Here is a 19,825-nt window from a genome sequence, read left to right on the forward strand (position 1 = left end):
ACCCCTTTCGGCCAGTCTGCAAGAATATTGTCAATATTAAACCGGTCCGCGGTGCAAAAAAGGTTGGTGACCCCTGGTCTACAGGACTGAAGGGCTATTAATAAGGAAAAGAGAGCAATTTTCTGTCTGGGGACACGAGAGTGCAGCTGCTGAAAATGGACAGTTGACATTTCAGGGTGAGGCTCTTCCTCTGGACCGCTGAAGGCTAGATAGAGTGGCTCAAGTCAAAAGCATTGAGTGCCCATTTCCTTCCACAGATGTCATCTGACCTGCTGACTTTCTCAAGAAGTTTGAATTTTACTCTAAATTCAGTCTGTTAGATTAATAGAAACATAGAAAATTCAAGCACAATACAGGCCCTTTGGCCCGCAATGCTGTGCCGAACATGTACCTACTTTAGAAATTACCCAGGGTTACCCTTAGCCCTCTATTTTTCTAAGCTCCATGTACCTATCCAGAAGTCTCTTAAAAGACCCTATCATATCCGCCTCCACCACTGTCACTGGCAACCCATTCCGCGTATTCGCCACTCTCTGCGTAAAATAACCTACCCCTGACATCTCCTCTTCCAAACATCTTAAAACTGTGTCCTCTCGTGTTAGCCATTTCAGCCCTGGGAAAAAGCCTCTGACTATCCACACTATCAATGCCTCTCATCATCTTATACACCTCTATCAGGTCACCTCTCATCCTCTGTCACTCCAAGGAGAAAAAGCCAAGTTCATGCAACCTTTTCTCATAAGGCAAGCTCCCCAATCCAGGTAACATCCTTGTAAATCTCCTCTGCACCCTTTCTATGGTTTCCACGTCCTTCCTGTAGTGAGGTGACCTGAACTGAGCACAGTACTCCAAGTGGGGTCTGACCAGGGTCCTATATAGCTGTAACATTACTTCTTGGCTCTTGAACTCAATCCCACGAATGAAGAAGGCCAATGCCCTATATGTCTTCTTAACCACAGAGTCAACCTGCGCAGCAGCTTTGAGTGTCCTATGGACTCGGACCCCAAGATCCCTCTGATCCTCCACACTGCCAAGAGTCTTACCATTAATACTGTATTCTGCCATCATATTTGATCTACCAAATGAACCACCTCACACTTATCTGGCTGGAACTCCATCTGCCACTTCTCAGCCCAGTTTTGCATCCTATCAATGTCCTGCTGTAACCTCTGACAGCCCCCCACACTACCCACAACATCCCCAACCTTTGTGTCATCAGCAAATTTACTAACCCATCCCACCACTTCCTCATCCAGGTCATTTATAAAAATCACGAAGAGAAAGGGTCGCAGAACAGATCCCCGAGGCACACCACTGGTCACCGACCTCCATGCAGAATATGACCTGTCTACAACCACACTTTGCCTTCTGTGGGCAAGCCAATTCTGGAATCCACAAAAAAGTTCCCCTTGGATCCCATGCCTCTTTACTTTCTCGATAAGCCTTGCATGGGCACCTTATCAAATGACTTGCTGAAATCCATAAACACTACATCTACTGCTCTAACTTCATCAATGAGTTTAATCACATCCTCAAAAAATTCAATCAGGCTTGTAAGGCACGACCTTAATGCTAATAATTAATTTTGATACTAATTATTTTATACTTAATACTAATATTTTTATACTTAATACTAGTGATTAATTTTAATGTTTAATATTAGTAATTAGTAGACTAAACAGTGAGAAGATTCAAAAATCAAAGGTGCACAGGGACTTGGGACTCCTTGTACAGGATTCCCTAAAGGTTAACTTGCAGGTTGAGTCAGTGGCAAGGAAGGCAAATGCATTTATTTTAAGAGGACTGGAATACAATAGCTAGGATGTCATGCTGAGGCTTTATAAGGCATTGGTCAGACCACCCTTGGAGTATTGTAAGCAGTTCATGCCCCTTATATATGAAAATCGAGCTAGCATCTCTGGCTGCTTAAGAGGATTAAGTCCTGTGGTGTTACAGGAAACATACTGGCAGGGATAGAGGATTGGCTGATAGGCAGGAGGCAGCAAGTGGGAAGAAAGGGGGCCTTTTCTGGTTGGCTGCCAGTGACTAGTGATGTTCCTCAGGGATCAGTATTGGGACTGCTAATTTTCACTTTTCAATGATTTAGATGATGGAATTGATGGTTTTGTGGCAAAGTTTGCAGATGATACAAAGATAGGTGGTGTGACAGGTCGTGACGAGGAAGTAATGTGATTGCAGCAGGACTTAGACAAATTGAAAGAATGGGCAAAAAAGTGGCAGATGGAATATAGTGTTGGGAAATGTATGATGATGAATTTTGGTAAAAGGAACAATAGCACAGACTATTATCTAAATGGGGAGAAGGTTCAAACATCAGAATTGCAGAGGGTCTTAGGAGTCCTCGTGCAAGTCTCCCCGAAGGTTAATTTACAGTGAGTCTGTAGTAAAGATGGCAAATTCAAGGGGAATAGAATAGAAAAGCAAGAGATAATGCTGAACCTACATAAGACACTAGTGAGGCTGCACTTGGAGTGTTGTCAACAGTTTTGGGCCCCTCATCTCAAAGGATTTGTTGTCATTGGATAGAGTCCAGAGGAGGTTCACGAGGATCATTCTGGGAATGAAGGGGTTAACATGTGAGGAGCTTTTGGCAGCTTTGGGACTGTACTCACTGGAATTTAGAAAACTGCATGGGGATCCCATTGAAACCGAGCAAGTGTTGAAAGGACTGGATAAGGTGTATATGGAGAGGAAGTTTCTTCTGGTGGGAGTATCCAGAACTAGAGGGGACAGCCTCAAATTGAGGAGCAACTTTTTAGAACAGAAGTAAGGAGGATTCTGCTTCTTGTAGCCAAAGAGGGATGAATCTCTGGAATCCTCTGCCACAGACTGTGGCAGAGGCCAAGTCCATAGGTATATTCAAAGAGGAAGTTGATAGATTCCTGATAGAGTGGGGCATCTGAGGATACGGTGAGAGGCCATGTGTACAGGGTTGAATGGGATCAGGGATGATGAAATGGCAGAGCAGACTCAGTGGGTTGAATGACCTAATTCTGCTCCTATGTCTTGTGATCTTATGGTCTTAAAAGATGTGCTGGCATTGGGGAGGGACCAGCGGACATTTACGAGAATGATTCTGGAAATGAGAGGGTTATGAGAAGCACTTGATGGTTCTGGGCCTGTACTCCGGAGTTTTGAAGAATGGGGGGGCAGGGTGGTGGGGAATCTTATTGAAACCTATCAAATATTGAAAGGCCTAGATAGAGGGTGTGGGGAGAGTGTTTCCAATAGTGGGTGAGTTCAGGACCAGAGGCTGCAGCCTTAAAATAGAAAGATGTCCATTCAGAATAGAGATGAGGTGGAATTTCTTTAGCCAGAGAGTAGTGAATCTGTGGAAATCATTGCCATGGATGTCTTTGGAGGCCAAGTCATTGAGTATATTTAAAGCAGAAGTTGATAGGTTCTTGTTAGTCAGAGCATCAATGGTTATAGTGAGTAGGCTGGAATGAGGTTCATTAGGATAATAAATCAGCCATATTGGAATGGCAGAGTAGACTCGATGGGCTAAGTGGTCTAGGTCTGCTCTCTCTGACTTATAGTCTTATTATGGTCTAAAAATTATTAGAACATTTTTTAAGAATGGTATAAATTAAGTAAAAAAGCAAGGATTAATCAGGTAGATTTGTTAAGCAAAGGCTTTATCTTACAGACTAGATTGAATTTTTTTGCTAATGTAGCAAGAGTGGCAATGTATGCAGAGTATTTGATTTTGAATAAACATTTGGAAAGGTCCCATATGGCAGATCCAACAAAAAATGAAAACCTACAGAAATCTAAGCCAGAATAAATCGGAAATGTCATCTGTACTTGTTTCTATAGATGTTGCCTGGCCTGCTGAGTTCCTCCAGCATTATGTGTGTGTTGCTTGGATTTCTAGCATCTGCAGATTTTCTCTTGTTTGTTGAATGCAAAATTGACTTGATGAAAGGAAGCAAAGTGCAATTGTCTTGGCTTTGTGGGTCAAGTGAGGCAAGACTGGGAAATTTTTTTGATAATTCAGTTTGTTGAAAATTTTAATTAGTATATAAAATGTTTAGGCCTAGACAGGGCAATAGGAATTTTGCTTAGCAGGGAGGGCATTAACTAGACTGCATGTGGGAATATCAGAATCAGGTTTAATATCACTGACATATGCCGTGAAATTTGTTTTGCACAGCAGTACAGTGTAACACAAAGCAACTATATAATAAGAAATATATTAAAAAATTAAATAATGAAAAATTTTTAAAAATCAAGCATTTCAAATTGCCACTAGACACCAATCAAACTCAAACATGCTTATTGAGATCTAAACACAAAAGGCTGCAGGTGCAGGAAACCTGGAATAAGAACAGAAATTGCTGAAGATATTCGGTAGGTTAAGCAGTATCCATGAAAATAAAAATAGAGCAAATGTTCAGATTAGTAACCTCTCATCAGAATTAGAAAATTTAAAAAAAAAACAAGCATCTTTTAAATGTAACCCCAGGGCGGGTACAAACCCTTCGGCCCACAATTTTGTGACAAACCATTTAGTAACCAAATGGCCAGCTAAACTACTCCTTACTACCTATATAATGCCCATATTCTTCCATTTTCTTCACATTCATGTGCCTATCTAAGCATCTCCTATAAGTCCCTAATGTACCTGTCTCTACCACTAATCCTGGCAGCACACTCCAGTCATCCACCACGCTGGGTTTAAAAAAAACTTGCCCTTTATGTCTCTTTAGAAACTAACTCCTCTCACCTTAAATGCGTGCCCTCTGGTGTTAAATATTTCAATCCTGGGTAAAGATGCTGTCTGTCTACTCTATATATGCCTCTCATAATCTTATAAATTTCATCAGATCTCCCCTTAGCCTTTGTTGCTGAAGAGAAAACATCCCAAGTTTGTCCAACCTCTTGTTATAGCACATGCTCTCTAATCCAGACAATACCCTGGTAAACTTCTTAGGCACACTCTCCAAAGCCTTGACGTCCTTTCTATAATGAAGCAACCAAAACCAATGCAGCCTATCTAGAGTTTTATGAATCTGCAGCATAACTTGCTGACTTTTGAACTCAGTGCCGCAATTAATAAAAACAAGCATGCAATATGCCTTCCTAATCATCCTATCAACCTGTGTAGCCATTTTCAGGGAGTTATGAATATGGACTCCAAGATCCATCAATGTTCATCAACATTGTTAAGGGTCTTGCCGTTAACAGTGTACTGTTTCTTTACATTTGACCTACCAAGGTGAAACACTTCACATTTGGCCAGGTTAAACTCTGTCTGCTATTTTTCCACCCATATCTGCAACTGATCTATATCCTGTTGTGTTCTTTGCCTATCTTTTATGCTATCCACAACATCACCAATCTTTGTATCATCTGAGAACTTACTAACCCACTCATCTATGTTTTTATCTAGGTTATTTATGTACATCACAAACAGCAGAGGTCCCAGTACAGATCCCTGCAGAACACCACTAATCACAGACCTCCATCTAGAACAGGAGTTCCCAACCTTTTTTTTTATGCCATTTACCAATATCATTAAGTAAGGTATCCGTGAACCACAGGTTACAAACCCCTGATCTAGAATAAGTTCCTTCAACAACTACTGTCTTCAATGTGCAAGCCAGTTCTGAATCCAAATGGCCAGTCCACCATGGATACCGTGCATCTTAATCTTCTCGATGATCCTCCCTGAGCGACCTTCTCAAGTGCCTTACTAAAATTCATTTAGGGAACATCCACAACTCTACTTTCATCAATCAGCCTCATAATCTCAATAGAAAAACTCAATAAAGTTAGTAAGACATGACTTGACTTGCACAAAACCATTCAGACTCTCTTTAATTAACCCATGGTTTTCCAAATGCTCATAAATCCTATCCCTAGGAATTCTGTCCAGTAACTTCCTTACCCACCGACATGAAACTTACTCATCTATAGTTTCCAGGATTATACCTGGTTCCCTTTTCAAATAATGGAACAACATTAGCTACTTGCTCGTCCCATGGCACCTCATCTGTAACTATAGAGGATATATTGGTCATGGCCTTAGTAATCTCTTCTCTTGTGTCTCTCAATAACCTGGGGTATATCCCATCAGACCTTGGGGACTTATCCACCTTATTGCTCTTAAAGAGACCCAACACTACCTCCTCCTTTACTTTGAAATGCTCTAGCACATCAATATGCTCCTCACTGATCTCCCTATCCTCCATATTTTTCTCCTCTGAAATATTGATGTAAAGTACTCATTAAGGACCTTAGCCATATCCTTCCCATCCAAGCAAATGTTTCTTTCTTTATCCTTGAGTGGCCCTACCCTCTCCTTAGTTATCCTCTTGCTTGATGTACGTACAGAATGCTTTGGGATCCTCTTTAAACCTACTTGCCGAGGAGTTTTCATGGCCCTTCCTGGCTTTCCTAATTCCCTTGTTGAGTTCTTTTCTGGCTTCCTTCCTTGAGGTCTGATTGATTCTAGCTTCCTGAACTTTACAAACTTTTCCTTTTTCTTCTTGACTAAATGCATCACCACTCTTGACACCTAAGATTCTTTTACTATCCTTGTCCTTCCTTCTGTCTATCTGTTCTATACTCTTTGTAGTTAGTCTTTAAATGGCCTCCGCATGTCGGATGTGGCCTTGCCCAAGAACAGCTGTTCCCAATTAATACCATCCAGTTCCCATTTAAAAAGCTCTCTTAATTTGCCCTGCTCCAGTTTAATACTCTCCCATAAGGTCCATACTTATCTTTATCTATGGCTTACTTAAAATTTAAGGAGTTGTGGTCACTGTTCCCTAACTGCTTACTTACTGAGATGTTGAGATGTCAGTCACCTGGCCAGGCTCATTACCCAACACCAGGTCCAGTACAACCCCATATTTTGTTGGAATATATACATATTAATTTGTGAATCTGCCCCCCCCCCGCCCAGATGCACCAACAAATTCTGCCTTATTTAAACTACTTGCACTAAGAAGGTCCCAGTTTACAATAGGGAAGTTGAAGTCCCCCATAACAACAACCCTATTTTTTTTGTACCTTTCCTTAATCAGCCTGCACATATGTTCTTCAATGTCCTAGTGGCTATTGGGGGAGGAGGGGCTTGTAGTACAATTCCATCAGAGTGATTGCACCCTTCCTATTTTTGAGTTCTACCCATATAGACTCAGTGGACGAGCTCTCCATAGTGACACTCTGAGTATGCAGCTGTGACATTGTCCCTGATTAGTAGTGCATTGCCCCACCTCTTTTACTACCTCCTTGATCTTTTTTAAAACATCTAAACCCTGGGACATTAAGCACCCATTCCTGTCCCGTTTCTCAACCAAGTCTTTGTAATGGCCACAACATCGTAGTTCCATGTACTGATCCATGTTCTGTTCATCACATTTACCCATAGTGCTCCTAGCACTAAAATACACACACTTAAACCTTCCCTCTCATCATATATGTTACTGGCCCTGACATCAACCTCTCTATCCCTCCACTTTCTGACCTGGTGCTCTGGTCGCATGCCCTTGTTATAGTTTAAACCCTCCCGAGTAGTACCAGTGAACATTCTGGCCAGGATATTGGTGCCCTTCCAGTTTAGGCAAACCCAAGTCACTCTTGCCCCAGAAAAGGATCCAATGATTCAAGAACCAGGAACTCTGCTGCCTGCACCAGTTCCTCAGCCATTCATTCATCTGATTTGTCATCCTAATCCTGCCCTGACTAGCACATGCCACTGGGAGTAATCTAGAGATTATTAGCTTGGAGGTCCTGCTCTTCTCCCTCTTTCTTAACTCTCTATACTTTCTGCGCAGGACCTCTTCTACCTTTCTACCTATGTCATCGGTGCCATTGTGCATCATGGCCTCTTGCTTGCATCATCCTCACCCTTGAGAATAGTTTGCAGCTGCTTTAGGACATCCTGGACCTTAGCATCTTGGAGGCAACACACCATCCTGGCGTCTCTTTCACAGTTACAGAATCACCTGTCTGTCCTCCTAACTATTGTGTCTCCTATCATGATCGCTCTGCCTGACTTTACCCTCATTTGCTGAGCCTCTGAGCTGGCCACATTGCCTCTGGCCTGGCTTCTGCTACTGTCTCCTCATAGCTCAACTCCCAGCAGTATCCAAAGGGGTATACTTGTTGCTGAGGGGAATTGCTTACATATCTAATTCCAGTTAGTTATCTAGTTCTTTCTAGAACTAGATAAAGGAGAATGATTCGCATCAAATTAGGAAGAATTGTTCTTCAGATCAAGAGCAAACTGTAACAGTGGGCCTTACAGGGCAATCCTGTTTGTGGATATTTGGCAGGAGGTTGAAACAGGGTATGCAGGATAATGAGTTTCACCAGACTGGTTCCTAGTGTAGTGTATGGGAGGAGACTGTCAAAGTAACAGAAGATCTATCCTGGGACCAGCACAAAAGTGCCATCACAAAGAAGGCATGACATCACCTCTCCTTCATAAAAGTCTGCATAGATTTAGCATGTCACCAGAAACTTTTACAAACTTCTATGGATACACATCATGGCCTGGTATGGAAACAGCAGTGCCCAGGAACACAAAAGGCTACAGAATGTGGTGGATTCAGCACAGAGCATCACAGATGAAGCCCTCTCTGCTACCATTGAGTAAATTTACATGGAGCTCTGACACAAAAAAAATCAGCATCTGTCGTCAAAGGCACCCACCATCCAGGCCATGCTCTCTTCTCCCTACTACCCTAGGGCAGGAAGCTCAGAAGCTTTGGGTCCCACACCAATAGGTTCACAAGCAGTTATTACCCTACAACCATCAGGTTCCTGTACTGGCATGGCTAGTTTCATTCACCACCACTCTGGACTCATTCTGCGATCTACAGAGTTACTTTCAGAAGGTCTTTATGGCTCTTTTTTGTGATACTATGTCTATTTGCACAGTTTGTCTTCTTGCACACATTGTTGTTTGTCAGACTTTGTCTGCTTGTGTATAGTTTTTAGTAAAATTCTGTTTTATTTCTTTTACTCTTCAAGAAAATGAATCTCAAGGTAGTATATGGTAACATATACATACTTCGATAATGAACGAACTTTGAATTATGAATAGACCAGTTCTGTTTGCTCTGAAGTTTAGAAAAATGTGATGACCTGAGGACTGCACCTGTCTGTAAATGGAGTAGCAGCAGTTTTTGTGCTGCTCTTAGTTTTGTTCCTTTCCCCCTAGTTTAAACTTCGAATTAAAAAATTTTTATTTGCTGATTCTTGAGGGGGAACAATATGTCTATGTCTACGAGGAGTGGGAAGAACTTGTCTGAACCTAGTGATAAAGGTAATGGGAAAGGAAAGATCTGATGAAATGCCACCATGGGCTGAAGATATGGTTCGGACACTGAATTCAATTAAAGATCAGAATGGGTCAATTAAGGACCAACTGGAAAAAAATAGTAATGCAATGAAGTCATTTCTGGGAAAACTTAAAGACCTGGAAACTCGAGTTATTACACACGAAGAGGAATTGAAGATAACCAAGCAAAAATTGTTTGAAACTACTACTTGTTTGGAAAGATATCAAAATAAGATTATAGACCTGGAAACTAGGTCTCGCCGAAGGAATATACAAATTGTTGGGCTGCAAGGAGCTGAAGATGGAGATTTAACTGCTTACTTTGGTAAGCTTTTTCATACCTTACTTCCTACCATATTATCACAGCTGCCTACTATAGAAAGAGCACACAGAGCTTTTGCTTCGAAATCCAAAGATCCAAATAAACCAAGGTCTATTTTGTTTAGTTTTCATCACTTTAAAATTAAAGATCAAATAATGCGACAGGCAAGAAAACAGAGAGTTTTTAGATTTAAGGAATCTGAGCTCCGTTTTCATGAGGATTATCCGAAAGAGGTAATGGAACTAAGATCAAGATTTGCTCTAGTACTGAAACAGGCATATGTTAAGAAACTGTTCCCTTCCTTACGTTACCCAACAAGAATTAAAGTTTTTCCTCCTAATTCTCCTCGTACATTTTTTGATCGAAAAGCTGCACTGGAGTTCGTTCAAGCTATACTTGCTGCTGCTGCCGAATGAACTGTCTGGAAGACAGTTTGGTTATCTGTATATTATTGGCATTTTGGAAAGAAGATTTATGAAGGTTACTTGGATATTTCATTGAGAGACTATTAAAAGAAGATAAGGAGATTTGTTCATTGTTGCATATTATTGTTTTTTTTGGAAAGAAGATCTATGGTTCAAGTATGACTGTCTATGAGTATGAACCATTCGATGAAGGGTTCCATTGGAAGAATTTATAATTTACTATTACAATGGGATAAGCGTCCTTTATTTAAGGTTAAACAAGGTTGGGAAAAGGAACTCAATTTGACTTTTATGACGGAGGATTGGACGCGGATTCTGAAGCTGGTTAACTCTTCTTCGATCTGTGCTAGTTATTCACTGATTCAATTTAAAATTGTACATCGTTACCATTTGACAAAGGAGAGATTTTCTAAAATATTCCCTAACGTTGATAGTTATTGTGATAGGTGTAAAACTGAGACAGCTACGCTGTCTTTTCTATATTGGAACAGTTCTGGAAGTCAGTTTTTTCACTTAAGATTAATTTACAACCTAACAAATTAACCGTGCTTTTTGGAATAATTCCTCAAAATATCCGCGATATCTCTTTGTCTGACCAACATGTTATTGCATTTGTTACATTGATATCTAGGAGGGCAATTTTGTTGAAGTGGAAGGATACATCGGCTCCCACTTTGTCACAATGGTTCTCTCAAGTGATGCTATGTCTTAGTTTGGAGAAAATTAGACGTCGAACCTTTGAACTTATGTTTGATTTTGAGAAAAGATGGGGTTCATTATCATTTGAGTTAATTGATAGATTTCCTCCACGATCTAATTGTAAATTTTTGGTACATTTTTTTTTCTTGCGGTTTGATGTTTATCTTTAGAAGCTTTTTGTATGACGCATGGCTCCGGGGTTGAACACCTAATGGGGTTTTTCTTTCTCTTTTTTTCTTGCTTAGTAGGGTTTTATTTTTCTCTTTTTTAATCACCAAAATTTTTTCAATCTTTAAAATAATGTTTTTTTTTGCTTGAGACATTGTAAGTGTTGCTTACTTCGATGTACTCGTTAATTTTGGATAATAATAAAAAGATTTGAAAAGAAAAATGTGATGACCTCACTGAAACAGCAAACGTTTACAAGTTTTGACAGAGTGAATGCAGGAAAGGTGTTTCCTTGAGCTGTACAACATGAATCCAGGGAAGACAGCCTCAAATGAGGGGTAGGGCATAAAGGACTGAGGTGATGTGAACTTTCATCTCCTGATGAATCTGTGGAACTCTCCATCTCCATCTCAGAGGCTCTGTGGTTGAGTTCAATACATGAGGGAAAATAAGTGTATGGAGATAGTGCAGAAAAAATCGAGCTCAAGCTGAACACCGGCCATAGCTTTAATGACTAATGGGGCACACACAATGGGCTAAGTGGCCAAAACCTGCTCCAAGTATCATTATGAGACTGGAGGTTGTTGAGAGAGATCTGAGCACTTGAGTTCAGTAACTATCTGTGAAATGATTGGGTCATAGTGCAGTGGGGTCCAGTGGAGTCAGATTGCCAAAAGTGAATGACATCTAGTCGTGAAATGTCAAGGAGTGAGCTGGGGGTGTTTGGGGATACTGAGGATGCAGTCAATGGCAAGTGAAGGGAGAGGAAATACCCAGATTAGTATCAGAATTTTGATAGTATCTTTTTGATAAGGTACTGGTGTCCTAATACCTGCCAAAGAGTTCCACACCTTTCCTGGGGATTTGAATTGCCTGCAGTTGCATAGATCAGCCATTATCATATTGAATGGTAATACACTCTGATTATGTTAAATAGCACATTCCAGTTCCTTAATTAGACAAAAAATACAGTTTTGATATATCATTTATACCATAAATTCTTCCTGAAGCCTTGCGTGATTTTGTCTTGTATGTCAGTATGTATAGACAAAGATGCTCGTTGCATTAGAACACTGAAAATGGGGAGGGGGGAAGAAAGCAATGCATTTCACGATTTCGTCACTTCTCTCTAAATATCTATCAAAATCTTTAGAGAATGTATTATATTAAAGTGCAATTAAATTCAGTTTTGAATTGTACAGCATCAAAAAACACCCTACAGCCCAGTATGTCTGTGTGAGCCATGATGCCGATACAAATTATTTCCATTCGCTTGCAGTAGAACATGACCAAAAGTTGTAACTGTTTTACACAGAGCAAAGTCATACAAATAAATACAGATAATTAATTTTAGTTACTGCAAAGATGATAGTTAGCCAGGTCATATGTGGCATGCCAAGCTTTCTTGAAATTTTGATTTTTTTTTTAACTGAGTTCAGAACTGGATAGGTTTGAACACACAGGAAAAGGACGTTATCAATGGATTATGCTACTTTGACCTTCAAAACAGAATTGGGTTAATTGGAAAATCAGTGCTTTGTACTGAAACTGGAGTACTTTGTATTACGTGAAATTGGATTGTGGTACCTTACAGGTGCAAAAGCTGAACTGCGGAAGAAATTACCCCGTTTTGCATGGTTTTCCCCAACAGGCAACAGTGGTTTACTAACGGAAACAAATACCAGAAAATATCAAGGAACAGATAGAGTATTTCCTTCTGTACTAGCACAGTGCAATTTATTTGCAATTCCTTACAAGTTGTATTCAATTCTTAATTTATGGGTAATTTGATTGGAATTGTAAGCCTACAAATTACTGTAGTTGATTCTATTAAATTTTACTTTAAGGAACTTTGACACCAGGCATCAATATACTGAACCAGACAGGAACCTAGCATCAGTGGGGGGTGGGCGGAGAGGAGGAATTGTTGATGTCTCAGGTCGAAATCCTGCATCAGGGTTGTCATCAATACAGTTAAAGTAGTTTTAAATCTCTTTCAAAACGCACTGAGGGCAGAGTGTAAAACAGTAAATCAAGCTTTTATGCCATATTGTATAACATTTCTTACTGTAAAAGCAACAACTTGTATTCCATATGACATAGGAGCAGAATTTGGCCATTTGGCCCATTGAGTCTACTCTGCCATTCCCTCATGGTTAATTTATCATCCCTGTTAAACACATTCTCCTGCCTTCTCCCCATTTGATACTTTTACTAATCAAGAACCTGTCAATCTCCGCCTCAAATATACCCAATGACTTGGCCTCCACAACTGTCTGTGGCAAAGAATTACACAGAGTTACATCCTCTGCCAAACTTAGTAGATGAAGTTCCTTAGTAATTGACTTATGCTGTCTGTTGTGTAAACCAGTTCAATGCTGTTACAGTGATCAGAATTCTATAGATAAAATTATTATAAATGTCTGTAGACTGGTCTTCCTCAGATCATACTCAAGTTCAAGGTTGTCATTCAACAGTACAGGTGTATACTGTCAAACAAAACAATGTTCTTCTGGAGCAAGGTGCACAACACAGTACATATACAGAGCACACTCTTCTGAAAAGAACTTCTGACAATATTTTATAATTGGACTGTAATAAGTCTGGAGTATTGTTAAATTCCTTCTGAATACACAAACTCCTAGTCAGAGCTGGTAGGGTTCACCTACAAGCCCCGACTAGGAGTTGAGGATACCATCGTCTACCTGCTGAATCGTCTATGCTCACCTGGACAAGCCAGCGAGCACTGTGAGGGTCATGTTTTTTTTACTTCTCCAGTGCGTTCAACACCATCCGCCCTGCTCTGCTGGGGGAGAAGCTGACAGCAATGCAGGTGGATGCTTTCCTGGTGTCATGGATTCTTGATTACCTGACTGGCTGACCACAGTACGTGTGCTTGCAACACTGTGTGTCTGACAGAGTGATCAGCAGCACTGGGGCTCCACAGGGGACTGTCTTCTCTCCCTTTCTCTTCACCATTTACACCTCGGACTTCAACTACTGCCCGGAGTCTTGTCACCTTCAGAAGTTTTCGGATGACTCTGCCATAGTTGGATGCATCAGCAAGGGAGATGAGGCTGAGTACAGGGCTACGGTAGGAAACTTTGTCACATGGTGTGAGCAGAATTATCGGCAGCTTAATGTGAAAAAGACTAAGGAGCTGGTGGTAGACCGGAGGAGAGCTAAGGTACCGGTGACCCCTGTTTCCATCCAGGGGATCAGTGTGGACATGGTGGAGGATTACAAATACCTGGGGATACGAATTGACAACAAACTGGACTGGTCAAAGAACACTGAGGCTGTCTACAAGAAGGGTCAGAGCCGTCTCTATTTCCTCAGAAGACTGAGGTCCTTTAACATCTGCCGGACGATGCTGAGTATGTTCTACGAGTGTGTGGTGACCAGTGCTATCATGTTTGCTGTTGTGTGCTGGGGCAGCAGACACCAACAGAATCAACAAACTCATTCGTAAGGCCAGTGATGTTGTGGGGATGGAACTGGACTCTCCGACGGTGGTGTCTGAAAAGAGGATGCTGTCTAATTTGCATGCCATCTTGGACAATGTCTCCCATCCACTACATAATGTACTGGGTGGGCACAGGAGTACATTCAGCCACAGACTCATTCCACCGAGATGCAGCACGGAGTGTCATGGGAAGTCATTCCTGCCTGTGGCCATCAAACTTTACAACTCCTCCCTTGGAGAGTCAGACACCCTGAGCCAATAGGCTGGTCCTGGACTTATTTCCTGGCATAATTTACATATTACTATTTAACTATTTATGGTTTTATTACTATTTAATTATTTGTGGAATAATTTATTTAACGTATAATATAATGTATTTAACGAAAACCAATTTCCCCCGGGATCAATAAAGTATGACTATGACTATGAAAAACTGTGCAACTTTGGCAAATACAAAGACGTTATGCTCGAAATACTCAGTAAATTAGGCAGCATTTGTGGAAGGAGTACCTAAATCATTAAGTCTTGCTCTTTACACAATATATTACTTGCTTTCAGAATTTTCTGTTTTATTTTGTTGTAGATTTCTTGTATCTGCAGCTTTTGCTTGTTTTTCTTTGTGTAAAAAAAATCCCTAGTAGGCCTGCAAATGAATTTACATTTTTCAGTTTACAGAGCACATTCCTGGAAGTGTATTTCTGCAGCAGACAAGCAAACACATCATTATATTTAGGTGAAATGTATTGGCTCAAGTGTGAAATTACTATACTGTGCCCTCTTGAACTATGGAAAATATCCAGCAATACAGTTAGAGAGACTCCCAATTTTTGTCTGCAGGAAAGCAATGCGGTGTGTGTAGTGTACCATTCTCACAGGTTTATCACAGTATCAGTTTGATTTATGCTCCTGTGCTGCAGTGCTAAATAAGCATATAGCTAATATTTAAAGAAGTTTAGAGAGACCAAAGAGAGAAACCAACCAGAGTAAATCATTCCTCACCTTGTGATGCTGGAGTGAAAGTGTTTCAACAAGACACAAGTGCAGGTTTATAAGTTTTCTTTCTCTTCTTTTTTTCAAAGGTGGATCGTGGATGTGGAAAATCTAATTTAAGATGGTGAAATGCAGAGACATTCAATAACACAAGCAAATCAATCCTGCCATATGTAAGTAATAGATTTGTACATGATCATTTAATGAATCTGACAAATGTTTACAATTTACAAGTCTGATTCCATGAATGTGTTTTCTCAATTCTATATTACTGAAGAATTAATACTTTTGAGTAATGGTGGTGTTATACATTACCTTGTGGTTTGGAAGAAACAAGGCTATTCAACTTGGTTCCTCTATTAAAACAGATCATTAGGTTCTCCTTCTTACCAATTTCTAGGGTATTTACCTGACCTATCATTATTCTCCAAGATGTGTTAAGACTACTGTTGCTATTGTTAGTGAAATTTGACACAAAAAAAGTACACACAATTCTCATTTTCCTACACTATGGTAATCCCTTATAGGTCTTGCTACAAAGTTAATACATCAGGAGTGAGTAAAGTACACTGAACTCTGTATAAATGTAACTAAAGAAAATCAGAGATTGATATAGTCTAGAAAAATGTTGTTTGGACGATTGAACTTGTAGTGTCTCTTTAAAGAGATATCAGATGAACCACAGCTCTTTTTTTTTGCATACATGGGACTTTAGAGTGCAGGATTGATGGACCTATAATAAATTCTCTTGTAACTTGATAATTCTCAGTGGAATATGGGCACTGGGGCCCCACTGAGAATGCAGTTTCCGGGTGAAGATTTCTTCACCTTTAAAGCTGTACCTCCCTTATCATTATTCAGTTTCTCTTAGTTTCACACTGTCTCTGGTTCTTTTGCCGATTATTCATATGTACATTTGTCCACTGGTAATCGTCCTTCTGCAGTAAGAAACAGTTTCCTCCTTTTTACTACTCCAAAGTATTTAAAAATTTTGAGAACTTCTTGCTCTTCTTGGATAGGAGAAGATGGTGGCGCGATGCAGCGCGCAGTGGCCACTCTAGTGATGAATATCTGTTATCTGTAAAGTAGAGTGCGGTGCACAATCCTGATTTGATGGAGACAGACGTGAGAACACAGAGGAACATCTGGTGAAACTTCTGAAATGCCTGCTTCGCTGCCGCTGCTACTGTGTGATCCTGAATCTCGGGAGGGGAAGGCCCCGAGTCCTCGGCTTTGCTTGTTGCTCGGCGGCCGGAGTGGCATTAAAGCGCTCAGCAGAGATGGTGCTCAGTGTTGGTGGGCTGGTCGGAGGCTCAAAGTTTTCGGATGGACTCAGAGTCGGTTGTGTTCGGGTGCTTCCAGGGTGCTGCATCGGCAAGTTTGCGGTGCTGGAGGTTCATGGCAGGAAGAGTTTCTCCCTTCTACCGTCTGTGTGAGATGATGGGCTATCGGGATTTTGAGACTTTTTCTTTTACCGTGCCCATGGTCTGCTCTTTATCAAATTACGGTATTGCTTTGCACTGTTGTAACTATATGTTATAATTACAGAAATCCCCCACTTTTCGAACATTGGCTTTACGACACCTCGCTGTTACAAAAGACCTACATTAGTTACCTGTTTTCGCTAACAGAAGGTGTTTTCACTGTTACGATAAAAGGCAGTGTGCGAAATAAAGCAGTGCGATAAAGGGCAGTGCGCGCCTCAAGCAGCCGCTCTCCCCCGGATTCGGAACGGCATTCTAGCCGGCATTGTTTAAACACGTGCCTGTGAGCAGCCATTAGCAAGATGAGTTCTAAGGTATCGGAAAAGCCTAAAAGAGCTCGTAAGGGTAAAACTAGACATAACTAAGCGTTTCGCTTGTGGTGAACAAAGCAAGGACAAAATGAGTTTGGTTTCTGGAAGTTGACGAAGATGATGTTGAAGAGGTTTTGGCATCCCATGACCAAGAACTGATGGATGAAGAGCTGATGCAATTGGAAGAGGAAAGGATAACAATCAAAACCGAATGCGGTGGCGAATGGACCAGAAGTGAAGTCGTCCAGGAACTGAATGTGAAGCAACTGCGTGAGATTTTCATAGCAATGATTGCGGAAAAGTACGACTTTAATTTTGAAAGGGTACGTCGGTTTAGGGCATATTTGCAAGATGGTTTGAGTCCTTACAAAGAACTGTATGATAGAAAAATGCGTGAGGCTAAGCAGTCAAGCATACTGTCGTTTTTCAAGCCTTCAGCCACAGAGGACGACGAACCTCGACCTTCAACATCGAGGCAGGCAGACATGAAGAGGACCTGGCTGCCCTGATGGAAACAGACGACGATGAGATGACACCCCTGTGTCCCACCACCCCAGCATCCTGACCGTAGACCAATACCGGGCTCCGAAGAATGCAGCGGTAGCTGGGACGCACCCCATCTTTAAGACAAAAAGCCGAAATAAACAAGCTAATTAATTAGGTGCTGCCCAGCACGTAAATGTCAGCCCAGATCAGAGGCAATTGCCAATTGCGTCGCCTGTGATCTGGGCCGACATGTATGTGCCAGGTGGTACCTAATTAATTCGCTTGTTTATTTTGGCTTTTTTCTTAAAGATGTGCTGGGTGCGTCCTGGCCACTGCTGCATGCTTCGCGGATTGGTATTGGTTCGCTGCCTGGCGGGTGGGGGCACTGCACCACCCCAACCTCGGACGACTCAGCCTAACACACCATTATCAGTGTGCTCTGCGCTGTCTTCCTGATTCCCGTAAGTGATACTACACTGTACATACATTATTTCTACTTTATATAGGCTGTATATTTTTGTATGTTATTTGGTATGATTTGGCAGCTTCATAGCTTAAAGGTTACTGGAGAGAGTGTTTCTGCCGAGAGCACTTGTGTGAGATTTTCGCTACAGAGAACAATGTAGGCAATGATTGTAGAGAAGTATTTCTACTTTATATAGGCTGTGTATTTATCATATCATTCCTGCTTTTACTATATGTTCCTGTTATTTTAGGTTTTATGTGTTATTTGGCATGATTTGGTAGGTTATTTTTGGGTCTGCGAACGCTCACAAATTTTTCCCACATAAGTTAATGGTAATTGCTTCTTCGCTTTTCGACATTCCGGCTTACGAACCGTTTCATAGGAACGCTCTACCTTCGGATGGCGGGGGAAACCTGTATGTGGTTTTTGTCAGTTTTAGTCTTGATCTGTCCTGTGTTTCTGTGATATCATACTGGAGGAACATTATATCATTTCTTAATGCATGCATTTCTAAATGACAATAAGATCATAAGACAAAGGAGCAGAAGTCGGCCATTCGGCCCATCATGTCTGCTCCGCCATTTTATCATGAGCTGATCCATTCTCCCATTTAGTCCCATTCCCCTGCCTTCTTACCATAACCTTTGATGCCCTGGCTACTCAGATACCTATCAATCTCTGCCTTAAATACACCCAATGAATTGGCCTCCACTGCTGCCCGTGGCAACAAATTCCATAGATTCACCACCCTCTGACTAAAAAAATTTCTTCACACTTCTGTTCTGAATGGGCGCCCTTCAATCCTTAAGTCATGCTGTCTCGTACTAGACTCCCCCCATCATGGGAAACAACTTTGCCACATCCACTCTGTCCATGCCTTTCAACATTCGAAATGTTTCTATAAGGTCTCCCCTCATTCTTCTAAACTCCAAGGAATACATAGCCATAGTCATAGTCATACTTTATTGATCCCGGGGGAAATTGGTTTTCATTATAGTCCAATACAGTCCAAGAGTGGACAAACGTTCCTCATATGTTAACCCTCTCATTCCCAGAATCATTCTAGTGAATCTTCTCTGTACCCTCTCCAACGTCAGCACATCCTTTCTTAAATAAGGAGACCAAAACTGCCCACAGTACTCCGTGAGGTCTCAATAAACAACAATAAACGAGGACTGAGTGTCCTCATAATCTAATCTAATTTAAATCTTTCCTCAACATTCTCTCCTTCCAGAGGAATGACTCAATTGCTTGTCTCCATAGTATTGAAGTTGCTATTATTTTGATAATGTTTTTTGTGCCCTTTGAAGAGCATTGACATCCTTTCTAAAGTAAAGTGCACAGAATTGGCCTTGACACTCAAGCTAAAGCACAATAAAGCACAATATGAAGTTCTCACATAATTCCCTCATTTATTGTCTTTAAAAAAAAGCAAGATTCTTCAATGCCTTTTAAACAACATTTTCAATTTGTCCCTCTGCTGCTTGAGTTTGCTCAAAATGCAAAGTAAATTTATTATCAAACTATATATATGTCACCATGTACAACCGTGAGATTCACTTTTTTGCAGGCATAATCAGTAAATCCAAGACCTATAATAGAATCAATGAAAGACCACACCCACAGGATGGACGCACAAGCAATGCACAAAAGACAACAAACTGTGCAAATACAAAATAAGAAAAGATA

At 40.9% G+C, this 19,825-nt stretch overlaps 1 protein-coding gene across 6 annotated transcripts in view; it reads left to right on the forward strand.

The window, feature by feature from the left end:
• Nucleotides 1-19,825, forward strand: part of LOC134349723 (inositol polyphosphate-4-phosphatase type I A) — a 271,499-nt gene that overhangs the window by 110,541 nt on the left and 141,133 nt on the right. For all 6 annotated transcript variants that reach the window (XM_063054477.1, XM_063054480.1, XM_063054481.1 and 3 more), the window contains one exon: nucleotides 15,479-15,562. The gene's annotated coding sequence lies outside the window, so the exon portion shown is untranslated. The remainder of the gene's footprint in view (nucleotides 1-15,478; nucleotides 15,563-19,825) is intronic.

Source organism: Mobula hypostoma, chromosome 7, assembly GCF_963921235.1.
Source record: "Mobula hypostoma chromosome 7, sMobHyp1.1, whole genome shotgun sequence".
NCBI classification, from domain to species: domain Eukaryota; kingdom Metazoa; phylum Chordata; class Chondrichthyes; order Myliobatiformes; family Myliobatidae; genus Mobula; species Mobula hypostoma.